We start from the raw sequence: 10,688 nt of genomic DNA, 5'->3' as shown, positions 1-10,688 counted from the left end.
GCCCTTCTCCTTAGACTCAGGTAGCTTACAACCTGTTAGCAATAGCACTTTTTAACAGAGCTAGGTTATTGCCCCCACAATCTGGGTCCTCATTTTACCCACCTGGGAAGGATGGAAGGCTGAGTCAACTTTGATGAGAGTTGAACCACTGACCTGCAGATCTAGCAGTCAGCTTTAGTGGTGTTAATACATGGTACATATCCTACTTGGGTGTTGCCATACAGTAAACCAACAATGTTAGTCTATGATAGTAAAGACTATATCTTTAAGAACTGTTACTGGTTGGCTATAAGAGGGCGGCAGCACCGTTCTCTTTGGGGGGAGTTACTTTGAGCTATGTTTGCTTGTGAGCTGCATTATTCTTGCTGTGTGCATTCGCTGGCTGGGGAATTCTGGGAGTTGAAGTCCAAATATCTTCAAGTTGCCAAGGTTGGGAAACACTGCTCTAGAGCAGTGAGGGTGAATCTTTTTTTCCCTTGGATGCTGAAAGAGCGTGTGCACATGCTATTGTGCATGCATGAGTGCGCAGACCCATAATTCAGTGCCTGGGGAGGGTGAAAACAGTTTTCCCCACCCGCCTGGAGGCCCACTGGAGGCCAGTAATGGCCTGTTTTCCAACTTCTGGTGTGCCCAGTAGGCTTGTGTTTCACCCTCCACAGGCCCCAAAGGCTCCCCTGGATCTGGGGGAGGGTAAAAACGCCCTCTCCATCCCCCGGAGGCTCTCTGGAAGCCAAAAACGTCCCCCCCCCCCCCGAGCCTCTTTGCGAGCCAAAAATCAACCGGCCGGCATACACATGCATGTTGGAGCTGAGTTAGGGCAATGGCTCATGTGCCAGCAGGTATGGCTCTGTGTACCACCTGTGGCACTTGTGCCATAGGTTTGCCATCACTGCTCTAGAGTAAACCTGAAATTGATAAATCGATTTAGCTGGATAAACTGAATATTTTTCACCCTGCTCCTTCTGTCTCTTAACATGGTTACTAGTGATGGGCGAACCGAACCTGCACAATTCGGGTCCATACTGAATTTTGCGATGTTTGGTATGTTTATTTTTACGTGAAAGGACCGCCCTTTGCTTGCAGCGCTGTTGCAGCGTCCTTTTTTGTAAAAATAACAATGCTTATTTTTAAGTGAAGACCTCCCTTTGAAGGAGCTGGGGAATCCCTCCCACAAAGAGATTCCGGGGGCGGAGCCTTGATGTCACCGGCAGGTTGCTAAGGACGCCAAGGTGATCACTTCCTGGATTCCATGGAATCCAGGAAGTGATCACCTTGGCGTCCTTAGCAACCTGCCTGTATATGTGACGTCAAAGCTCTTGGTGGAATTCCCCGTTCGGGTTCGGGTTCGGTTCAGGTTTGGCCGAATTTTGCGTAAAGTTCGTCCGAACTTGCCGAACCCGAACACCGTTGGGTTTACCCATCACTAATGGTTACTTTTCTTCCTGGTGAATCCTGCTTATTCCTCTGACAATCTCTCTCTCTCTCTTCCTCCCTCCCTTCCTTCCCCCTTCCTTCCCCCTTCCTTCCCCCTTCCTTCCCCCTTCCTTCCCCCTTCCTTCCCCCTTCCTTCCTTTCTCTTTTTTTCTTTCCTTCTTTCTCTTTTTTCTTTCTTTTCTCTGTCTCTCTCTCTCTCCCACCTCCTCCCTCCAGTTCTGGTAGCTACATTAACTGTGATTAAAAAGGGCACATTTGAAAAAGGACATTGGCTGGCATATATATAGAGAAAAGTAACAGATGTATGTGAAATTGAAGATGGAACGAAGGGTACGTTGGCACTTAAATTATCTATAGTTTTAGGATATTTTTTTATGGTTCAGCTGTGCTCTGTGCTCTATTAGCATGTATATGGAAAGGCTAGAACAGATGGTGATTCTCAACAAGAGTAGAAGCCATTAAAATAACCTGTGATGTTTAGAAATTGTTCATGACCAGGAATTTTTGTTTGTTTTGCTTTGGATGTCACAACAGATTACATTAAGGACAGTGGAGACGTGTGTTTGTTAATGTTGTAGGTATTACTGTGAAGAACCATAAGCTGGCAGGAACAGCCATATATCTTACAGATTTATTGAATCCTCTTTTCAATGCTCCTCGGAATCTCTTAGGATCTGCTGGTTTTCCTGTCCAAAAAGGATCCAATTTTGATCACCACACTATAAAAAAGATGTTGAGACTCTGTTGTGGTTAGCTCTGGCCCAGCTCCTGCCCCAAGGACTGTGGATGTGGGGGAGACATCCACATGCTGCAGGCCTGTTTCCCCCCCCCCCGTGGAATCTGCTGATGAAGGCTCCTCTGACCAAGAAGACATGAGTGACAGGGAGGAGGAGAGTGTGGCAGACAGCTCAGAAGGAGATCAATTATCTAGCTCCTCCTTGGATTCAGAACAAGAGTTAATGATACAGCCACATATGCATAGGCAACAACAACTGAGAGATTATTATCAAAGAAAATGAGGCCTCCTGTGGTTGGGTGGGGCTGCGGTAATTAGTGAGGCTGCTATAAATAGCAGCCTGTGGGTTTGGCCATTGTGGAGGATTATCTGGTCATTGTGTTTCCTGACTACTATACTGACTTTGACCTTTTGTGTGCTGATTTTCCCCTGCTTTGAAACTAAACCAGGGCAAAGTGTGTTTCACTTTGTGAAAGAAAAAGAACTGTGAATTGCCTCACAGCTGCAAGCTAAGTATCTAAGAACTGATAAGAGACTTGTACAAATTACCAGTTTGTTTGGAGACGAGTGCTCTTTGCTATACCAAAAGGGGGATTGGTTTAAGTGAATTTTCATTATAAAGAACATTGTTTTGAATTTTCAAACGTGTGTGTGTGTCTGAAATTTGTACCTGTGAATTTTTGGGAGGATTCTACCAGAGAGCCCAACAGAACAGACTCTAGGAAAAGGAAGGAAAGTAAACAGGATGATTAGAGCAATAAAGAACGATTACAGGAACTGAACATGGCTAGTCTAGAAAAGAGAAGGACCTTGGGAGACATGATAGCAGTCTTCCAATATTTGAGGGCTGCCACAGAGAGGAAGGGGTCAAACTATTTTCCAAAGCACCTGAAAGCCAGACAAGGAATAATGGATAGAAACTGATCAAGGAGACATTCAACTTGGAAATAAGGAGGAACTTTCTGACAGTGAGAACAATCAACCCATGGGACCGAAGTTGTTGTTGTTGTTGTTGTTGTTGTTGTTGTTATTATTATTATTATTATTATTATTATTATTATTATTATTATTATTATTAATTGGATTTGTATGCCGCCCCTCTCCGTAGACTCGGGGCGGCTAACAACAGTAGTAAAAACATCATGTAAATCCAATACTAAAAACCCCTATTTGTAAAACTAAACATCCATACAAACAAACAAACATACCATGCATAAATTGTAAAGGCCTAGGGGGAAAGAACATCTCAGTTCCCCCATGCCTGATGGCAGAGGTGGGTTTTAAGGAGCTTACGAAAGGCGAGGAGGGTGGGGGCAATTCTAATCTCTGGGGGGAGTTGGTTCCAGAGGGCTGCGGCCGCCATAGAGAAGGCTCTTCCCCTGCGGCCTGCCAAATGACATTGTTTTGTTGACGGGACCTGGAGAAGGCCCACTCTGTGGGACCTAACTGGTCGCTGGGATTCGTACTGCAGAAGCTGGTCTCATAGATACCCTGGTCCGGTGCCATGAAAGGCTTTATAGGTGATGACCAACACTTTGAATTGTGACCGGAAATTGATCGGCAACCAATGCAGACTGCGGAGTGTTGGTGTTACATGGGCATTTTTGGGAAAGCCAATGATTGCTCTTGCAACTGCATTCTGCACGATCTGAAGTTTCCGAACACTTTTCAAAGGTAGCCCCATGTAGAGAGCATTACAGGAGTCGAACCTCGAGGTGATGAGGGCATGAGTGATTGTGAGCAGTGACTCCCGATTCAAATAGGGTCGCAACTGGTGCACCAGGCAAACCTGGGCAAACGCCCCCCTCGCCACAGCTGAAAATGTTTCTATATTGTGAGCTGTGGATCGAGGAGGACGCCCAAGTTGTGGACCCTCTCCGAGGGGGTTAGTAATCCCCCCCCCAGGGTGATGGACGGACAGATGGAATTGTCCTTGGGAGGCAAAACCCACAGCCACTCCCTCTTGTCTGGGTTGAGTTTGAGTCTGTTGACACCCATCCAGGCCCCAACAGCCTCCAGAGTTGTGGGAGCTTCATCACTGAAGGCTTTCAGGAAAAGACTGGAGTCTCATTTGTCAGAATTGTAGGGTCTCCTGCTCGAGTGGGGGCAGGGGTTGGACTATTTTAAAAAAAAAATATTTTTATTGATTTTATAATATAAAAACACACACACAACATATAACAAGTGCTCAGTGATTGTGCCCACCACCAGGCAAACATTCGTACCCCACCACCAATCGGGATTTTTTTCTTGTATAAATCATTTTAACCCAAGACCGAAATATTTGTTTTCATATTATAAAGTGATCCCAACTTGTTTCTTATAGCTTGGTCTTGGATCCTACTCGCCATATATCGTCTTACCTTGTCCCATCGCCCCATCAGTTGTCGCAAATCAGTTTCATTAGTCAAATTCATCTTTTTGTCCATAATCTCAAATTGAATGTGGTCCACCATGTACCTGTACCAATTTTGCATTGTCCATTTTGTTGCGTCCTTCCAACCCAAGACTATTACCACCTGAGCACTTTCTATTGCCACTTGCTTCATTTCTCTGAATTCTCCCATCTCATTACTTTTAACTAATACTGCCATTTCCTTAGTACCCCTTTTCCCCGAAAATAAGAGGAGCTGGGGTGGCGAAGCAGGTAGAGTGCTGTACTGCAGGCCACTGAAGCTGACTGTAGATCTGAAGGTCAGCGGTTCAATATATCATCACCGGATCAAGGTTGACTCAGCCTTCCATCCTTCCGAGGTGGGTAAAATGAGGTCCCGGATTGTGGGGGCAATAGGCTGGCTCTGTTAAAAAGTGCTATTGCTAACATGTTGTAAGCCGCCCTGAGTCTAAGGAGAAGGGCGGCATAAAAATTGAATAAACAAAATAAATAAATAAAATAAATAAATAAAATAAATAAATAAGACATACCCTGAAAGTAAGGCATGTCAGAGGTTTTGCAGAATTTGCTAATATAAGGCACCCCCTGAAAATAAGGCGTAGTCAAGTTTACATACGGTATGGTGGAAAAACATACGGTACCATTCAAAGCTGTTCATAGCGGTACCGTAATAATGTGGCATCCCCTGCTGGCCTCTTCCATCGCTTTGTACCGTCCAGTACAGCAGACACAGTCTGCTGCTGTCTCACCGCCATTACAGTCTCCACTACAGTGCGTAGACTGTAGTTCCTCTGGTGGCTGGAAGCTGCAATAGCGGGAGTATACTGTTCTACCATATAAGTGCCGTCGTTTGTGTGTGTGGGTGCCATACTGACAGGTACCGTACCGTAATCAGTGTACCGTACGGTACACTTTCTTTGGGGGTGTCAGCTTTTCTGCCTGTGAATTTGTCTTATTTGAGAAATATAAGGCACCCCCTGAAAATAAGACGTAGCACAACTTTTGGAGCAAAAATTAATATAAGACAGTGTCTTATTTTCGGGGAAACACGGTAATTATCCATCTTATATTTAATATCCTATTAATATCCTCTTGCACTTTGGGCCAAAAATTCGGCACTACTGGGCATTCCCAGAGCATATGCATAAACACTCCTTTATCTTGGCACCCTTGCCAACAAATACCTTTAACATTCTGCTGAAAGTGTGCAAGTTGAACGGGTGTGTAATACCACTTATGTAATATTTTCCTTCTCACTTCCCTGGGGCAGGGGTTGGACTAGATGCCTATAAGGTTCCTTCCAACTCTGTTAATCTGTTAACTCTCTTAATGACATAGGGGAAGGTTTGGTAGGGAAGGTTTGCCTATTTGCCGATGACTCTAAAGTGTGCAATAGGGTTGATATTCCTGGAGGGGTCTGTAATATGGTAAATGATTTAGCTTTACTAGATAAATGGTGAAAGCAATGGAAACTGCAGTTTAATGTTTCAAATAATGCGCTTGGGGAAAAGGAATCCTCAATCTGAGTATTGCATTGGCAGTTCTGTGTTAGCAAAAACTTCAGAAGAGAAGGATTTAGGGGTAGTGATTTCTGACAGTCTCAAAATGGGTGAGCAGTGTGGTCGGGCAGTAGGAAAAGCAAGTAGGATGCTTGGCTGCATAGCTAGAGGTATAACAAGCAGGAAGAGGGAGATTGTGATCCCCTTATATAGAGCGCTGGTGAGACCACATTTTGAATACTGTGTTCAGTTCTGGAGACCTCACCTACAAAAAGATATTGACAAAATTGAACGGGTCCAAAGACGGGCTACAATAATGGTGGAAGGTCTTAAGTATAAAACGTATCAGGAAAGACTTAATGAACTCAATCTGTATAGTCTGGAGGACAGAAGGAAAAGGGGGGACATGATCGAAACATTTAAATATGTTAAAGGGTTAAATAGGGTTCAAGAGGGAAGTGTTTTTAATAGGAAAGTGAACACAAGAACAAGGGGACACAATCTGAAGTTAGTTGGGGGAAAGATCAAAAGCAAGGTGAGGAAATATTATTTAACTGAAAGAGTAGTAGATCCTTGGAACAAACTTCCAGCAGATGTGGTTGGTAAATCCACAGTAACTGAATTTAAACATGCCTGGGATAAACATAGATCCATCCTAAGATAAAATACAGGAAATAGTATAAGGGCAGACTAGATGGACCATGAGGTCTTTTTCTGCCGTCAGTCTTCTATGTTTCTATCCTGGCTGCGGGCCTTCAGTTTGACACTCCGCCCTACCCAATCACATTGTAAGTGTGGACAGTATCAGATGAAACACACAATTAGACTCATGGTAAAATGGGAACTGTTCAGGCTATAGCATCATGCCAAGTGTGATTACGACTGATATAGCAGACTGTCATTGTCAACAGTATTCTGCCAATGTAAACCTTGGTTAGAAATGTACTTGTCAGAGAAAGTGCTTCTTTGATTTCTATTACACTTTCCCCATAATTGCTGCCATCAGTGGCAGGTTATTATTACACTTGAATAGAGTTTCAGTAATTACTTTTGCAGAGATTCTAACTGCTTTTAGATTGAATGATATTCTGACAGTTTGAATACTCCTGACAACAATTACCTTTTTCCTGGTTAACACTGATTCCAGAAAATTAAAAATTAAATCCGTTCAGAGGAAATTCTTGCGTATGACACGGGGAAGGATAAAAACGAAAACATGGGCAAATTGCAGGACCTTCTTAAATTAAGTACACTTGCTCTTCTTTGCATCTTTTTAAAAAAAGTTTGCATTTATGGGGATGCATTAAATCACAGCCTTTCATATTAGAAAGAGAAAAAAAAGAATCAAATTTGTGGGAAGTGTTAGTATCACTTTATAATGCCACACTTGGAATATTGCGTCCAGATTTGGTCACTACAATACAAAATGTGTTGAGACTCTAGAAAGAGTGCAGAGAAGAGCAACAAAGATGATTAGGAGACTGGAGGCTAAAACATATGAAGAATGGTTGCAGAAACTGGGTAGGTCTAGTTTAATGAAAAGAAGGACTTGATAGCAGTGTTCCAATATCTCAGTTGTCACCACAAAGAAGAGGGAGTCTGTTCTGCCTGGCCTCTAGCCACCCAAGAGCAAAGTACTAAATCTAACTATTCTCCAAAGCATCTGAGGGCAGGACAAGAAGCAATGGACAAGAAGCAAGCAGAGAAGCAACCTAGAACTAAGGAGAAGTTATTTTGATTATGAGAACAATTAATCAGTAGAACCACTTGCCTTCAGAAGTTGGGGTGCTCCCCACAAAGAAAGGAAAGGAAAGGAAAGGAAGAAGAAAGGAAAAGGGGAGGGGAGGAAAGAAGAAAGGGGAAAAAAAAGAAAAGTAAGAAAAAGAAAGGAAAGGAAAGGAAAAAGGAAAAGAGAGGGGAGGGAAGGAAAGAAGAAAGGAAAGGAAGGAAAGAAGAAAGGAAAGGGGAGGGGAGGGAAGGAAAGAAGAAAGGAAAGGAAAGAAAAGTAAGAAAAGGGAAGGAAGAAGAAAGGAAATGGGAGGGGAGGGGAGGAAAGAAGAAAGGAAAGGAAAATAAGAGGAAAGGAAAGGAAGAAGAAGGGAAAGGGGAGGGGAGGGAAGGAAAGAAGAAAGGAAAGGAAAGGAAGAAAAGAAAAGAAGAAGAAAGGAAAGGGGAGGAGAGGGGAGGGGAGGGAAGGAAAGAAGAAAGGAAACAAAAGGAAGAAAAGGAAAGGAAAGGAGGGGAGGGGAGGGAAGGGACTACAGCTACTGCTATAGCTCTGGAATATAGCTCACCTTTCGTAAGAGTCTGAAGACTCATTTATGCCACCAGGCCAGGGCTATTAGATCCTTGCCCCCGGCCAATGAATGTATTGACAGAATGCTGAGTGAATTGACTGATTTTTTTTTTATGCTTTTAGGTTTTTTTAGATTTTTAATTAATTAATTGGATTCAAGATATTCTACACTGTTTATTATAGGTTGTGAGCTGCCCCAAGTCCCCAGAGAGGGGCGGCATAGAAATCCGATAAATAAATAAATAATAATTATGGGACTGACTTTCCCAACAACATCAGCAAGCCACTGTCAAATAAGCTTCAATTATTTTGTAATAATTACACTACATTACACTACGACACTATTTTTTGTTACAATTAAACAATCTTTAAAGATTTTGTTATGATTAAATAAACATTTATAATTTTATTATTTATTTATTTATTTGATTTGATTTGATTTGATTTGATTTGATTTGTATGCCGCCCCTCTCCGAAGACTCGGGGCGGCTAACAACAATATAAAAAGATAATGTAAACAAATCTAATATTAAAAGACAATCTAAAAAACCCCAATTTAAAGAACCACTCATACATACTAGCATACCATGTATAAATTCCATAAGCCTAGGGGGAAGGGAAATTTCAATTCCCCCATGCCTGACGACAGAGGTGGGTTTTAAGGAGCTTACGAAAGGCAAGAAGGATGGGGGCAACCGTGATATCTGGGGGGAGCTGGTTCCAGAGGGTCGGGGCCGCCACAGAGAATGCTCTTCTCCTGGGTCCCGCCAAACAACATTGCTTAGTCGACGGGACCCAGAGAAGGCCAACTCTGTGGGACCTAACCGGTCGCTGGGATTCGTGCGGCAGAAGGCGGTCCCGGAGATATTCTGGTCTGATGCCATGAAGGGCTTTATAGGTCATAACCAACACTTTGAATTGTGACCAGAAATTGATCGGCAACCAATGCAGACTGCGGAGTGTTGGTGTAACATGGGCATACCTTGGGAGGCCCATGATTGCTCTCACAGCTGCATTCTGCACGATCTGAAGTTTCCGAACACTTTTCAAAGGTAGCCCCATGTAGAGAGCATTACAGTAGTCAAACCTCGAGGTGATGAGGGCATGAGTGACTGTGAGCAGTGAGTCCCGGTCCAGATAGGGCCGCAACTGGTGCACCAGGCGAACCTGGGCAAACGCCCCCCTTGCCACAGCTGAAAGATGGTTCTCTAATGTGAGCTGTGGGTCGAGGAGGACGCCCAAGTTGCGGAGTTAAATAGGTGCATATGAATAAAATGGAAGTTCTCTGATCATTATTTTACAAATGTATTTATCTTTTTAAAAAATCATATTAGTGGTTTGTGGGACTTAAAATTATGAATTTGGTGATCCGTGGGATTTGTAAGTATGACCTAGGTGGTCCCTGATGTCCAAAAGATTGGGGTGCCTTGGATTAGAAGACCTCCAAGATCCCTTCCAACTCTCTTATTCTGTAAAAATGAATCTATTTTAATGCAGGACATTTGGCAATGCCTTATTTCAACCCCGAGAATATACTTTAGTGAAAACACGTGAAGTTGACAACTTTTTTTTAAAAAAAGTTGGTGAATTATAATTGTACTTGGGATTTCTGCCAAAGACAAAAATTGTTACCTTTCAGTGCCATCATTATTACGGCTTATATTTTAAAGCTTGAAGGTTTTTAAATCCTTTTTTTATGCAACAGTCTAAGTAGCTCAGAACTATGAATCACAATGTTCCCTGAATGTCACTTTTTCTATTAACTCACCTTGTAATCTTCCTTATCTTTTCCTCTCCCCCAGTTACGACATGGATGTAATAATATTCTCCTCTGAAAGGTTGTGGTAAGGTTTATGTCTGGTTTACAAGACTTCTCTTTACTCCATGAATATATGTTCATGTACACCAAAAACTATCCTACTTTTGAGTGACAGTACACTCCTTTTTCTTCTTAGTTGGTCCAAAGTAGAAGCAGTTCGTTGACTTGTAAGGTACAGGCAATCCTCACTCAGTAACCACAACCGAGACACGTCAACTCTGCTGCTATGAGCTGTGGTCATTAAGTGAAATGTAATGGGGCATTGCTGACTTACAATATCAATTTCAGGGCTTCAGTTGCTAAGCAAATCACCTAGTTGTTAAAGGCAAAATGACAGGACCACAACTAGTGACCACTTGCTGGTTTGTCTCTTGACTTTCCTTTTTGGAAGCCATCAGGCAATGGCATGACTGCAACCATACATGTCAGTTGCCAAATGCCTAAATTGTGATCACATGATTGCGAGGCCCCCTTCGACAGTTGGACTAAGTGAGGATCCTCTGGCAGAA

This window comes from Erythrolamprus reginae, chromosome 8, assembly GCF_031021105.1.
Source record: "Erythrolamprus reginae isolate rEryReg1 chromosome 8, rEryReg1.hap1, whole genome shotgun sequence".
In the NCBI taxonomy this organism is placed as follows: domain Eukaryota; kingdom Metazoa; phylum Chordata; class Lepidosauria; order Squamata; family Dipsadidae; genus Erythrolamprus; species Erythrolamprus reginae.
Note: the sequence above shows the minus strand (reverse complement) of the source record.